Consider the following 14,818-nt stretch of genomic DNA (forward strand, 5'->3'; position numbering starts at 1 on the left):
GACGCACCGCGCCTGCTCCTCGCCCCTCCTGCCCCCCAGTGCAGCTGACGAGAGGTGCAGCCCTCCATTTAAGTGTGAAGGGGAAACATAGACTGGCCTGTGGGAGTTCATTTCAAAATGGCCCTTGAAGGGAGCTCGTTTTGGCGGGACAGAGGAAGAAGAACGCTGTAATGAGGCAGCCTGCAAGAACGTGTCTGGTTGAAACACAGGAGCAGCAACATGCGCCATCGGAACAACTGAAGAGGCTGAAGGTGGTAGGGCGGAGGAGATACTCTCCCCTGCTACAGCGTCTGCCGACAGATGCCGGGAGGGAGAGCCCTGCCGGGGTGGGCGGGTGGGTGGGGGGAAAGCTGCACTCCCCATGCCCCCTGCGCCTCCGCTCACCGTGCCTGCTTCAAAGCTGTGGTAAAGAATTTTCTTATCTGCAGAAAAGTCTTCACGACAAGCCGGAAAACAGGCCATGGTGTCCGGAGGGGCTGTCTGAAAAACGGACGGGTGGCACCCAAAAACACTCCTTTCCATTGGGAAGCCAGCGTTTATCATAAACGCTGACGCTACCCAATGGAAAGGAGGGGCGGGGCTTACAGAACCCTTTTTCTAAAAATATCTGAGGGGCGTGGCAGCTTCGCTGCTCCGCCCACGCGAGACCTAATAAAGCGTAATCCTCACCTCCGTGTACTTAATAGATTGGAAACTTACCAGCACTACAGCTAGGCAAATTTTCATTCAATGAACAATGTGTCTCAAATAATAAGATGTACACCATAAAAAGTGAGTAAAACAAATGGAGTTTTACTCACATAGGGCCCAGTCAAATCAAGTGAAGGCGTAATTAGGGGTGATGGGTTGGGGTAAACAGCGTGACAGGATAGGCTGCTAGGGGATATAAGATTCCAGAACGGTATGCGCCATAGTAGTTTGCATCAAATTAGATCGATATGTGCTGTTCAAATGGGCCCAGCTTTGAGTCTGACGGTTGAAGCCTGATTCTGGTATCGGTCCTCAAATGGAAAAAAGCAGGCTGTCAAAATCAGCCTCTACAACAAGGACTGACCTCGGCAGACCACTTAATTTATTTTCCCTGGACGAGGATTATCCTTTCCTGCCCGCTGTTTTGTGTATAACTATTTCTCTTTTTGACATCCTATTTCCCAATTTGAATTTGTCATTTGTAACTAATTATCATTTATGCGCACATTGTCCACAATAACTATTGCTTTTGTAATATATTGTATGCCCTGGTTCTGTGTTTGTAGGGTTACCCTTGTTTTTCTTAAAAAGCCTTTTAGAAAGTAGGGGATTTCTCTGTGCTTATGACTCCTTGTGCTTGGCAGCTTGGCTCCAATACACGTCTGGGATGGGTGACAACTACACTTTGTGCATAATTTCTAGACAGCCATTACACAGAAAGGTCTGGGTATGACAGGGGATACAGCTGCATTTATCTGCATACTGATAGTCTTCCTGGACTGGCAGCGGTGGTTCACACTTTACATTTCTATAGGTTGTGTCCTGCTCTCAACAAAGGGCTGATTTGCCCCATATTGATAGTCTGGAGCCAGGGCTGGGTTGTAAGGGATTGTTACGCACGTCTACGGGTTCCTTTGAAGTCACCCCTTCTTCAAAGATATTGTTGAGTATAGTACAGGGGCTCGAATCCCATATATTTAGATACTGTGTGGGACTTGTAACCAGACGCTAATGGCTCTACAGTCTGCACATTGACAGGAGGACTGCTGTGCTGCCAGGAGGAACCGCCATTTGGACTAATTGCTTTGTTGTGTTGGCCTGCTGGAAGAACTGCCACACTGCAAAGTAACTTTATGTGCTGGTCTGACTGCCTGCAGCTATCTTTGAGCACCAAGTGCTATCCAAGGGTTTGTTGGCTTGCCCCATCGTTTCCCAGAGTCTCAGGACCAGAAAAGATTCTGCCTTGTCAATGCCTTGCCGTGGGACTCAGAGTCCGGCAAGTGTAAGCTTTTAAATCAGCACGTGGTGAGCGCTTCTCTTTCCAATCAGCGCGAGTCCCTGCTCCCAAGCCCCACCATTAAAGCCCACCAGCAATGCTCCTATATAGAGTGGTTCCCTGATTGAGGAGCCCACTCCTGCGGCTGACGTCCAGCTCTGGATTGCCCACGCTGAAGGGGGTTGCCCTGTGTTTTTGGAAGCTGCACAAGTCAATTGTGAGTTCCATGGGGGAGGGGCAATACTGGGAGTGTCTTCTTGAGCTCACACTTGGTTAAACTCACCAATTACGTTTTGGTGTAATGGTGCATAGTATCGGAAAGCCAACATATTGGTGTGGCACAGAGGTGGGCTCATCGGGATAATAATAATAATACTGGAGCTTGTTTAGCGCAAATAGCTACCTCAACAACATAGGTGTCCTGGCGCTCTAGCAGCAAGCAACACATGCAGGGAAGTTTGGGTACTGGGGCCAGACCAAGTCATTGCTAAAGAGCCATGTCTTCAGTACTTTTCTAAATCAGGTCTCTGTGTTCGCTTGGCGGAGGCACCCAGGCAGGGCATTCCACATTTTGGCTGTTCTTGCTGAGAACACCCTACCACCCAGACGGGCTTTCGCAAAGCGAGGAACACAGAGTAGGTTCTGAGAATTTGACCGCAGAGATCGATTTTGCTTATAGCAGCAGTCTTTGTTTGAGATAGCTAGGACATTTTAGGTTTTGATACAAAAGGTTGTAAGGCAATTCTTTGAGTAAGACTGCTAAGATATGATTTCAACCAGGTCAGCACCTTCCTCCCCAAAGCCTGTGTCTTGTAAAATCTGAACCAACAGAGCATGGTTGACGGTGTCGAATGCTGCGGACAGATCCAGGAGCACCATCAGTGCTGATGCCCCTGAATCTAATGCCCATCTCACTAACTTTGCCACCTCAAGGAGGGCGATCTCCGTGGTGAAGCCCGCCCAGCAGCCATGTATCATGCAGAGAGGCATTGCTCTCGATACAGTTGGTCAGTTGACGCTGGACCAACTCTCTAGCATTTTTCCCGGAGCGGGCAGCAGAGAGATTGGCCTGAGATTGTTGAGTTCTCCTGGGTCACCAGTAGGTTTCTTTCTCAACGGGAGAAGGGCAGAATGTTTCGGGAAAACGCCAGTTTCAAGGGATGCTTTCCAGATATGAGCTAGCGTACCAGAAAGAGAGAGAGACAGCATTTTCCACCTGAACTACATTTTTAGATTTCAGCCATTGCATCCTGATGCAAGATATGTAAGAAATTTGTGAACAGAGGAACCTCCGCAGCTCCCAATGGTGTGTCCAGTTTCTCTGTCGCCTTGGGTGCTGAAAATGAGTCATAGACCTTTAGGGTTTTGTTATCAAAAAAGCTAGTAATGTCTTCAAACAGAGCTGGAGATGGTTGCACTTCCGTCTCTATTGCTTTTGGCTTAAAAAAGGTCTGTACTACCTTAAACACTTCTATACTCGAGTGATCTGCCTTCTGGATGCTTGAAACAATGTTGTTTCTCCTGGCAGTTTTTAGAGACTTATGTAGATCTTTCAGAGCATATTTATAGATTGCTTTAGCTTGGCCGCAGTAGTTTATTCTCCACAGGCGTTCTAGTCTTTTGCACCTCCTCATCTGAGTGGATCAGAGAACCATGGGGCCGATGGGGACAGTCTACGTGATTTCACCTTTCTGGTTGGAGCAACGGCCTCCACAGCCGTGGAGATCCATTGATTTATTGCAAGAGCATCTGCATTGGGTTCTGAAGATAGAGGAGAGATTGTTCTGTAGAATAGGACCTAGCGCTGCTGCAGTCAGGTTTTTCCGATGTCTTTTTATGGTGGAGCGCTTGCCTCTGGCTTGGCCGGGATTGTCCAGCATAACTGAGAATGGAATCAGATAGTCATCTGACCATACAAGGGGACATGGTGTCTCCATAACCACTGAAGAGATGTTAGAGAAGACTAGATCCATAGTGTGGCCTGCTTTATGTGTAGGAGCAGATACCAGTTGTATTAGATTGGCACCAGCCAGGGAGGAGACCAGTTGAACTGCTTATGAGCAGTTGGGATCATTCACATGTAAATTAAAGTCGCCAAGTGCCATGAAGTTGGCATAAACTAGTGATTTGTGAGCAATGTGGTTACAGACCTGACATATGTTTGCTACGCAATCAGGTGGTCTGTAGACGAGTATGCCTGCAAAGGATGAAGAGGGATTGATTTAGAGGCAGAAGTTGAGGCATTCAATACCTTGTATATAGAGTGGGGCTCGAGTCAGGACAAGGTCGAGAGGACGTTGAATTGCTGGGACCCCACGGAGCCACCAAGGTGAGTAGATAGGGACCCACACGGAGAGCATGCGCAGCGTGGGAACACAACCGCATACTCCGTACAAGTCTATGTGCAAGTCGCGGTTACAATTTTAAAGATTAGGAACCCTTCCCGGGGGACTGCGAAGAAACCCTGTGGAAGACAGAAGGTTGGAGAGCCACCCCACCCATAGATACTGAGGTACCCAAGTTACCTTAACCAGGGAAGAAGGATGCATAGGTGTGAAGTGGCATCGGACAGAGTCGCTGCTGGAATGGGAGAAAGTGTCCGATGGAATCCAAATGTGGATTCTTGTCAAACAGTACCTGAAAGCAAAGAGGACAGAGTCTGGGTCACTCGAGAGTGACCAGGGGCTCTATAGAAGAATGCCCACCGATTTCGGGTGCTTCTAGATAGTTGACAGTAACATTGACTCACAGCTGCAGGGACCAGGGGCGTTGAGGATGACCAGGAGCCAGATGCGATCTGTCCTACTAAGAATGTTGAGTGCTGCGGGGTCGGTGTCCGGCGGGAGCACCAACAAGCAGCCCACGCAGGATGTCAAGGAAGGGTACGGTTTGGACCAGCAAGGTCCAAGAGACTAACCACAAGCTGGGGAGTCAGGGCAGGCCCGAGCAGTGGAGTCCAAGGAATTAAAGGTGACACTCAATTAGATCCACAGACCGAAGGCAGAGGAGTCATGAGAGGACCTCAAGCAGCTTTACAAAACAACAGGCCACAGAGCACCCGTTGTGGGGTGGGTGAAGATCTTCGGAGGAAACGGTGCCAGAGGGTGGGGCTACTCGGAGCCCAATGCATTTTTCACAGGATTGCCAAAAAGTACATGAACTTGCAAAAGTACGCAGTGCACAGGGGTTCAGGTATTGCAGCCGCCACAAGGGATTTTGACCTCAAACTCAGTGAGAGGGTAGCTGGGGCCTCGAGGGACGTAGAACCCCACTTCCTGTGTTTCTGTGCCTTTCGGAGTCCGGAGGAGCTCAGGATCAGCAGACCGGTCAGCAATGTTGGGTTGCCTGCAGATACAGGGGAGTGACTCCTTCACTCCAAGGGAGATGTTCTTCAGGTGTCTTGGATGCTCCACAGGTCCTACACAGATCCTGTACAGTGCACAGCCTGATGCAGCAGACTGAGTCGGAGACTAAGCCAGGCCGAATCAAAGACCAGCGAAGTCCAGAGTGCCCATACGGTCAAAGTGCAGTGGTTTCAGTTCTGAATCTTGTCCAAGAAGAATCTAAGGTCCTACAGCCAGGTAAGCCCTTAAGTACCTACGGAAGAGGGTTGGAAAGATTCAGAGGACCCTCCCAGGGGAGGGTCTGGACAAGGGGGAGGTTACTCCCATTTCCTTTGTCCAGTTTCGCGCCAGAGTGGGAGGCAATGGCTCCCAGGACTAGTTAGAACTGAACTATGCACAGAGACCCCAATGTGCCCCTCCTACAGGTGTTCAGGTGGTGGAAAGCACACCCACCCAGCCCTAATACACTAAATCCTGTCTGGGAGGTAGTCACACCTCCCTGTGACAGGATGCCTATTGTTCTGCCTTCCCCTGCTCGAACTTGATTCAGCAGCAGGATGGCAGAAATGTGTCTCAGGTCAGCAGCAACCATTTGGTGCTGCCCGGAGCTAGAAGGCTGGTACCGGGAACACCGAGGGCCCCACGAAGGGGCCTTCCTTTTGGGTGGAATCATACCTTTCACACCGGTTGCTGGTGTGACGTTATGATTCCAACATGTTTGACACCAAACACGATAGGGTTAGTTGCAGCAGTTTTCAAGGTTGTCATTATGCACGCTCTAACTTAGAACCAAGCACCCTGCCTTCAGGATTGTAAAGGCCTGCTCAAGAGGGGTGACATAGGCTTGAAAGGAGTGACCCTTAGATACAGTAAACCTATGTCTTAAGTAAGTGGTGCATGTACCAACTTACATAGGCTGCAATGGCAGGCCTGTAGTTCTGTTACGAATTGTCTTTCATGGGTGGCATAATACATGCTGCAGCCCATGGGAGACCTCTTAGGTACCTATGCCCTGGGTACATCTACCATATACTAGGAACTGACAAGAGTACCCCGGTATCCAATTTGGGTTGTACATAAGGGCATACCATCACAGTTTATGGAAAAAGCAGATAGACTGGGGTCCTGATTAGCAGGATCAAGCAAAAAGTGGGGGTAACCATAAGAAGCAGATCCTACTTTCCTACACCCCCCCCCAAACATAAGGAGATGAGACTAACCTTGCCAGGTTGAGTCTTTATTTTTTAAGTGGAAATATTTTGAGAGTCCATATGCATTGGCATGGTTATTCCCAGGTCTATGTTCCACTGTATAGTCGATTCCCTGTAAGGAAATGGGACACCTCAAAAGTTTGGGGTTTTCACCCTTTATCTATTTTAGCCATAAGAGGGGCTTATGGTCTGTCTGAACAATGAAGTGAGTGCCAAACAGGTATGGCCTCAACTTCTTCAGGGCCCAAATTACAGCAAAGGCTTCCCTCTCTATATATCTGACCAACGTTTCTCTCCTCGGGATCAACCTTCTGCTAATAAAATCTACTGGTTGTGATAACATAGCCCCCACCCCCAACTCAGATGCATAGGTTTAGCTAATAAATTGCATGGAGTAGTCAGGACTCTGCAGAATGGGAGCAGGATGTTTTTCTCCAAAGTGCGGGGTGGGGGCTGTCCAGAATGATCATGCCAATGCCCGCAGCCCATCCAAAAAGGGTGGAATTTTGTGGATCCATGCAGATTCCAGAACTTTCCACTACAGAAATGTGAAGAAAATGTGTGTTTTATTTTTTAAAACGTTTGGGGTTTGCAGGGGATTCTGAGTAACAGAACCTGGTGAGAGCCAGACAAGACACCCCTTTCTGGTTTTCGCTGGGTGTGTAGTTTTTCACAAATGTGTAGGTTTGCTAGGTTTCCCAAGGTGCCAGCAGAGCTATGGTTCAAAATCTACAGCTAGGCACTTTGCAAAAAAAGGGTAAATTTTCACTATGAAAATTGTAGTGTGTTCACTTTGCATTTTGGGCTGTTTCCTTTCGCAGGCACTAGGCCTACCCACACAAGTAAGGTACAATTTTTCTCGGAAAACTTTGGGGAATGCGGGGTGGGTGGAATTTCGTGGATCTATACAAATTCAAGAACTTTCCACCAAAGAAATGTGAGGAATATAAGGGTTTTTAACAAAGTTTGAGGTTTGCAATTAATTATGGGTAACAAAACATGGAGAGAGCCAGACAAGTTACCTCATTCTAGATACCCCTGGGTGTCTAGTTTAAAAAAAAGTTCAAGTTTGCTAGGTTTCCCTAGGTGCCGGCAGAGCTAGGGTTCAAAATCTACAGCAAGGCAATTTGCAAAAAAAGGGTCAGTTTTCATTGTGAAAATGATGTGTGCCCATGTTGCTTTTTGGGCCGTTTCGTGTCGCGGGCACTAGGCCAACCCACACAAGTGAGGTACCATTTTTCTCGGAAGACTTTGCGGAATGGGGATGGGTGGAATTTTGTGAATCCAGGCAGGTTCTAGAACTTTCCACCACAGAAATGTGAGGAAAATGTGTTTTTGTTTTCACAATGTTTGAGGTTTGCAAGGGATTCTGGGCAACATAACCTAGTGTTAGCCAGACAAATCACCCCATCCTGTATTACCCTGGGTGTCTAGTTTTCAAAAATGTATAGGTTTGCTAGTTTTCCTAGGTGCCAGCAGAGCTAAGGTTCAAAATCTATAGCTTGGCACTTTGCAAATAAAAGAGTCAGTTTTTTTTTAATAATATCTTTTATTGTTTTCCAAACATATAACATAAAACATATAAACATCAGCGCATAGTCGTTACAAGGTTGCAGCCCACGTTGGCTATGTTAACGGTGGTACAGTAACACAGTATCTAAGCTTGGCTGCCTCCCTATCCACTGTCGTTGTAAGAGGAAGGTAGTGTGAGAAAAGGGGAAAGGAAAGGAATTAAGGTAGGGAGAAAAAGAGACAGCATACAGAAGTTTACTTTCTTCACGTGAGAGTCTTGAAACCTGTGGAGATGCGGTGTAGAGCCACTTGATTGATTTGTTAGTATTTATTCATGGCCGGTCATATGGATTTAAGAGCTTGTCCAAGGTCGCCCACATCCACCTGTTGGCATGTCTCCATGGTGAGTTTCGCAGGGCGGTGCTGTCAGCGCCTCGAAGGTACGTCACCCAGTTAAGCCAACCCCTGAAAGCTGCCTTGGAGGTGTCTTTCCAATTGGTGAGTACTATTTTGACTGCCGCTGTTAGTAGGAGATCCAGTAGGTCTCTGTTTTGCTGTGAGTCTATCTCGGTTGTCATGAATGCAGTGAAGAGAGTAGCAAAGTCTGCTTTTAGTGTGCATCCTAGTGTTTTATTTATGAAGGTGAATATTTTTCCCCAAATTATTTTAACTTCGGGGCAGTGGAAGATAAGGTGTGCTAGATCCCCCTTATCATTGTTGCAATTCCAGCACTGATCATTTTCCCTCAGGCCCAGAGTCGCCAGGCGTGTAGGGGTCCAGTATGTTTTGTGTAGGAGCCAGACTTTAGTCTGCGCTAAAGCTGGGGAGATTTTGTTTTGCATGGGGGAGGCCCAGAGGAGGTGGCGTTCCTTCTCGCTGAGTGTGTTGCCGAGTTCTTTCTCCCAGTAAGTATTTATTTTGTTGTTAAATCTGGAGGAGCTGGGTTGTATTAATTTGTATAGGTGTGATACCTGGTGTCCTATTCTGTTGATATTCGTCATGTATTGGATGATTGAGGGTTTGTGCTTTGATAGTTTAGCTTTGGACAGGGTTGTTTTGATTTTAAAGAAGTTGTACAGTTCTATGTCTGGTAGATTGGGCTTTTTTTTAACATGCTGAAGGAGGAGAGGCTTCCACCCTCTTCCAGCTGAGCTGGGTATGAGATACCCAGTCTTTTCCATGTGTCTATGGAGAGTGGTTTTCCTCTATATTTATCTTTGTGTTTGCCCATATTGATTCCCACATTGAGTTCTTCACGCTGTGTTCAATTTTTTAGGTCTACTTTAAGCAAGGCATTCTTAGTGTTTTTGAGTGCTAGCACAAAAAGGTTTTGAGTGTCAGTAAAGCACTGGGCGCTCTGCCAAAAGTGGACGCATAAGAAATTGTGGGGTGCTGGGAGTTGGTGGTGCAACTGGGTGAGTGGAAAACCCTTATAACCACTCAAAATTAACCAGGGAAGCTGATTAGGAAAAAGTTCAAATCAATAATACCCTATGCACACACATGTACAATCATAACAGCGTATACAGGTAAATATACAGAAGTAAAGCAAACAAGGCCGCAGAATGTAAGGGATCTCTTGTACAGTATTAATCCATTGGAGTTCTTTAATTTTCATACACAAGAAAACAGCCAGCCGACACGTGTTACATCGCTTCTGAGAATCCTCAGGGCACAAAATCGGCTGTATCTAGGGAAAAAAGTTGCTCCGCCGGTGATACTTCCGACCCGGTAGGGCCCCTGACCTGGTCAGTAAAAGCAAGGAAGTAGAGACGGCACCCTATGGTGAAAAATCAACTGTCCCAATACGGAGTCAGAATAAGGATATATTAAAGTTAGAAGATGTTGGTGTAAACGGTCCTTCCCGTGTCCCCCGAATATGTTAATTCGGGCAGGAAGCCCAGGAGCTTCTTGAGAGGAGATAGAAGTGTGAGACGAGACGGTGCAGAGCGTGTAACTCTGTAAACCACAAAGAGGAACACAGCGACCCGGGAGTGAGCTTCTCTTCGCGCACTGCGCTACTTTCTAAAGAGGGTTTACAGAGTTAGACGCTCTGCATCGTCTCGTCTCACACTTCAAACCTACCGTAAAAGAGAGATTATTGAGTTATCAGCTCTATCTCCTCTCAAGCAGCTCCTGGGCTTCCTGCCCGCATTAACATATTCGGGGGGCACGGGAAGGACCGTTCCCTCACATTGGTTGAGCACTTTTTTCATGGTAGGGTGCAGGTGTGTAATGAACGTTTTATAGAAGGTGGCTGTGTATCCGTTTGGCCCGGCACCTTATTGTCTTTGAGAGACTTCACCGCCATTTCAATTTCTGTTGAGCTAATTTCTCGTCCAAGTGTCTGCGCTTCTTCGTTCGTTATCTTTGAGAGATTTAGTCTGTCTATGTAGACTGTGCATCCTGCCTGGTCTAGTGATTGTTCTTTTTTTATAGTTCGACATAGAACTCTCTAATTGTACTTAGTATCTCCTTGTGTCTTGTGTGCGGTGATTGATGAGATGGTGTACTGTCTTGGTTTGTGAGATAGGAGGCTAGGATCTTCCCTGTTTTGTTAGCCTTGCAGAGGTTAATTGCCCTATATTTGTTAACCCACAGTCCAGCCCTCTCGCTTAGGATTTTGTTGTACTCGCATTTTTCTTTGTAAGCTCTGTTAGGGCGGTATTGTTCCTTGTGTCCGAGATGTGGGTTACCTCTAACCTTTGTATGTCCTCTTCTAGCTGGGTCACCCGGTGATGACCTTTTCTGTTCATTTTGGCCTTTTTTTCTATTATTGTCCCCCTGACTGTTGCCTTGAGAGCATCCCACATGATTTTGGGATCAGTGTCTATTGTGTTGTTATGTCTAATGTATTCTTTAATGCCTTCTTCAATTTTGTTTGTGTTTGCCTGGTCTGTCAAGACGTCACTACTGAACCTCCACCTGCGTGGTAGCTCCTCGTTGTGTCGTCCGCTCATCTGAAGACTGATGCACGAGTGGTCTGAGATGGTTCTGATAGGGATGTCTGTGTGATCTATTAAGTGAGTGTGTTGGTGCCTGTGATTAGTATGTAGTCGATTCTGCTGTATGAGTTGTGTGGATTGGAGTAGAAGGTGTAGTCTCTAGTGTTGGGATGCTGTAGCCGCCAAGGATCCTTGAGATTGAATCTGGTGCATATGTTCTTTAGAGTGTTGTGTGAGTTTGATGGGAGTGAGTGGCACAGTGATTGTCTGTCGAATGTGTGATCAAGCGCTATATTGAAGTCGCCTGCCATGACTGTTAGGTCGTTCTGGGGAATTGATTCCAGCCTTTTAGAGACTCCCTCCCAGAATTCTGTGTCGTCTGTGTTAGGGACGTAAATGTTCACTACATTTATGGTTTCCTCTACCCTTTGCAGTTGTGTTATTAGTATCCTCCCTGCTTTGTCGGTATGTTGGTCCACTACTGTTATCTTTGAGTTTTTGTTTAACAGTGTGATCACCCCCCCCCCCCCCCCCCCGTTTTTTACCCACTGCCGGTGAGGAAGGCCATCTGGCTGATCCACCTCGCTGTGAGTCGTTTTGCATCTTCCAGGGAGACTCTGGTCTCCTGCAACAGTGTCTAGTTTCAAACAAGCATTTACAATGCAATGGTCTCTGCATTATTAAAGGTAGAGCTATTGGCATTGCTCACGACATTTCTTTTCTTTTTTTAAAATCATAAATAAATGGCATTGTCATTTACATTGCCAATAGCTTAATCGTTAAATAAATGGCATTGCCATTTACAATGCCAATAGCTACACCCCTACACAGAGCCACCCTCACACAGACAGAGCCACCCACACATAGAGCCACCTACAAAAAACTATCCACACACACAGCCACACCCACACACACAGAGTCCCACACACACACACACAGAGCCCCCCCCACACACACACAGAGCCCCCCACACACACACAGAGCCCCACACACACACACAGAGCCCCACACACAAACACACAGAGCCCCTACACACAGAGCCCCCCCACACAGAGCCCCCCGACACACAGAGCCCCCCCACACACACACAGAGCCCCCCCACACACACACAGCCCCACACACACACACAGAGCCCCACACACAAACACACAGAGCCCCTACACACAGAGCCCCCCCCCACACAGAGCCCCCCGACACACATAGAGCCCCCCCACACACACAGAGCCCCACACACACACACAGCCACACACACACACAGAGCCCCACACACACACAGAGCCCCACACACACACACACAGAGCCCCACACACACACACAGAGCCCCACACACACACACAGAGCCTCACACACACACACAGAGCCTCACACACACACACAGAGCCCCACACACACACAGAGCCCCACACACACAGAGCCCCACACACACACAGAGCCCCACACACACACACACAGAGCCTAGCTGAAACAAGATTTCCATTGCGTTATAAAACGCAAAGCTGTGGTGACGACAACCGCCTGTGCTTCCAGCTAGGAAAGTTCAATTCATGTGTACTCTCACTACTTGTAGCCCCTTTAAAATGGTTTCACAAAGACTAGCTGTCCCGTAACACGAATACAGAAATAGTAACTATTGACAGTGTTCATTGTGGAACTGGTAACAATGGGGGGGGGGGCGTCAAACATAATTAAAAAGTTTACCTTTTTGTCAACAGCCTGCGTTAAAACACTGCAGAGAAATCAACCAGTACTGGTAATTTCAAAGCCCAGTTTTGCAATTTCGAGTATTATGTGTGTTTGTGTGTGCATGTGTGTTTTGTTCCTGCAGTGTGCTTTGGTCTGTGTATAGGAATCTGCATATGTGTATTTGTGCATGTATGCTTGTGTACGTGTGCATCCACTTATAGTGTGCCTGTGTGGCTGGCGGACAGTTGAAGTCTGTGTTTGTATATGTATGTCTGAGTTATAAGGCGTGTGTGTGTACGCCAAAAACAGCGAAAGTCAACCACAACCGCAGGCCCTATTTTCCAGGAATGCCCATTAAAATAAGTGTAGTGTAAATAAGTACCAAAGGCCGTCTGGTGTTAGCTGGCACCAGGTGAGTGTGGAAGGGTCTTTAAAAAGAGTTGCCATGCAGGGCACGGTTTTACATCCACTGACACACTTTTGTAAACACAGCAGCTAGGAACAGATTCAATCCTCAGCCAAACGCATTAAATATAAAACAACAAAGAGAGGAGACATAATATGTTTTTCTCTCCACTGGTGAATTATTCAAAGTGCATTTCACCAGCAGCCAGCGGAGCGTGTCAAATGCAAAAGATGAGTTTAACCAACAGGGAGTGTCAGGCATGAATGTGACTTCAGTGTACTCCAGCAAGGACTAAAAGCCTAACTTGAAACTCTTCGTGTACTGCCATGAAAAAACAGTGTTTTACTTTTACCAACGCAGAAGGTAGGTGATTTTAACCCCTTCGCTGCTCATGACGAGCTCAGCTCGTCATGAGTCACACTGGAGCTGTGCTTATGACGAGCTGAGCTCGTCATGAACCATGGGAAATCTGGAGTAACAGCACAGGAGGGGAAAAGTCATAGCTGCCAAGGTGTTAATGTAAATTGACTCGGTGTATTCATGAAAAATGTAAAACACTAACTGTCCGGCGTTAGCCGGCTTCCCTTTCTCAAACACCTGTTTGCATGTCTGTATTTAATGTCATACATGGGAAAATGTGTCTGCAAATGTTTGAAAAACACAATCAAAACAAGTAGTAGAGTGAGTAGTTGATAGTGAGTAGGAGAGAGTTATTAGTAAAGAGTATTAGAGAGCGAGTAGTAAAAAGTGAAAGAGTAAGTATTCTATAGTGAGAGAGTGAGGCAGGATAGAAGTCCCTTGTAGGTTTATATTAAACACAATTGTTTTCTCAAGCACAGTGCAAGTGTTATACAGGTGAAACCTAAAATGAGTACCAGGCTGTCTCCCTGCATCACTTTATCAGGATAATAAAACACGGCGGACTCCGTTATAAAAGCTGAAGCCTTCCTTGGAGTACCTTACACCCACAGGGCCGGGAGTGTCCAGTCAGAGATGTGCACCAGAACAAAGGCGAGACACTGAGCGTCGGCAGCAGCCAGGATCAGATAGGATCTACCTTGGCCCAGCACCTGGCATTAGCAGCTGAACCCTGCGCAGCCCCCACAGTAGCCCACAGGTCCAGACCCCCACGCCTCACCCGTCTGCACCACTCAAGACACGGATGGGGGGCTCCTCACCAAGTGACATCACCCGGTACGTGCTCACATTTCCATCTTGTGGTCGGAAGCGAGGCCGCCAAACAACTATATTACGTTTCGGGTTGTTTGCCCCCCATGGGGGCTCCGTCTGGGGCGATTGTTGAGAGACGAAAGCGCCGCTGTGAACTGTCTGCAGAGGCCCGGCCAGGAGATACAGACCTGGGGGCCCGGGCATGTCTCAAAGGCCGCAAATCACATCAAAGACAAACAATGACATGTAAAAAACTTCAGACAGCGAAAACAAATAAATCAGGTTTACAACTTTGTCGCGAGAGCTCACATTTAAACACAAATCACAGACAAGATCTGCAGGCTGTAACAGGAAACAGGCAGCAAGCAGTAGAACCCCCCCCCCCTTATGAATGTAAGTGACTCCTACTCCTGGGCACCCCCAGGGGCTCTATAAAGGAAACAGCCTGGACTACCAAATTAGGTAGCTCAGCGAGCTAAGCACCCGCTGACGAGACCCGCAGGTTAGATTCAAATCTCTACGAAGTCGGCCTTTTAATCTGTTAAATGTTGTTAAAAAGAGTACAAACTTTACGTGGGTTA

The 14,818-nt window shown here is 47.3% G+C and overlaps 1 protein-coding gene across 3 annotated transcripts in view; it reads right to left on the reverse strand.

The window, feature by feature from the left end:
• LOC147727877 (tyrosine-protein phosphatase non-receptor type 9-like) overlaps positions 1–14,818 on the reverse strand; it is a 1,887,882-nt gene that overhangs the window by 1,805,664 nt on the left and 67,400 nt on the right. The gene's annotated exons all lie outside the window — the stretch shown is intronic.

The sequence above is a fragment of the Lissotriton vulgaris genome, chromosome 3_1, assembly GCF_964263255.1.
Source record: "Lissotriton vulgaris chromosome 3_1, aLisVul1.2, whole genome shotgun sequence".
In the NCBI taxonomy this organism is placed as follows: Eukaryota; Metazoa; Chordata; class Amphibia; order Caudata; family Salamandridae; genus Lissotriton; species Lissotriton vulgaris.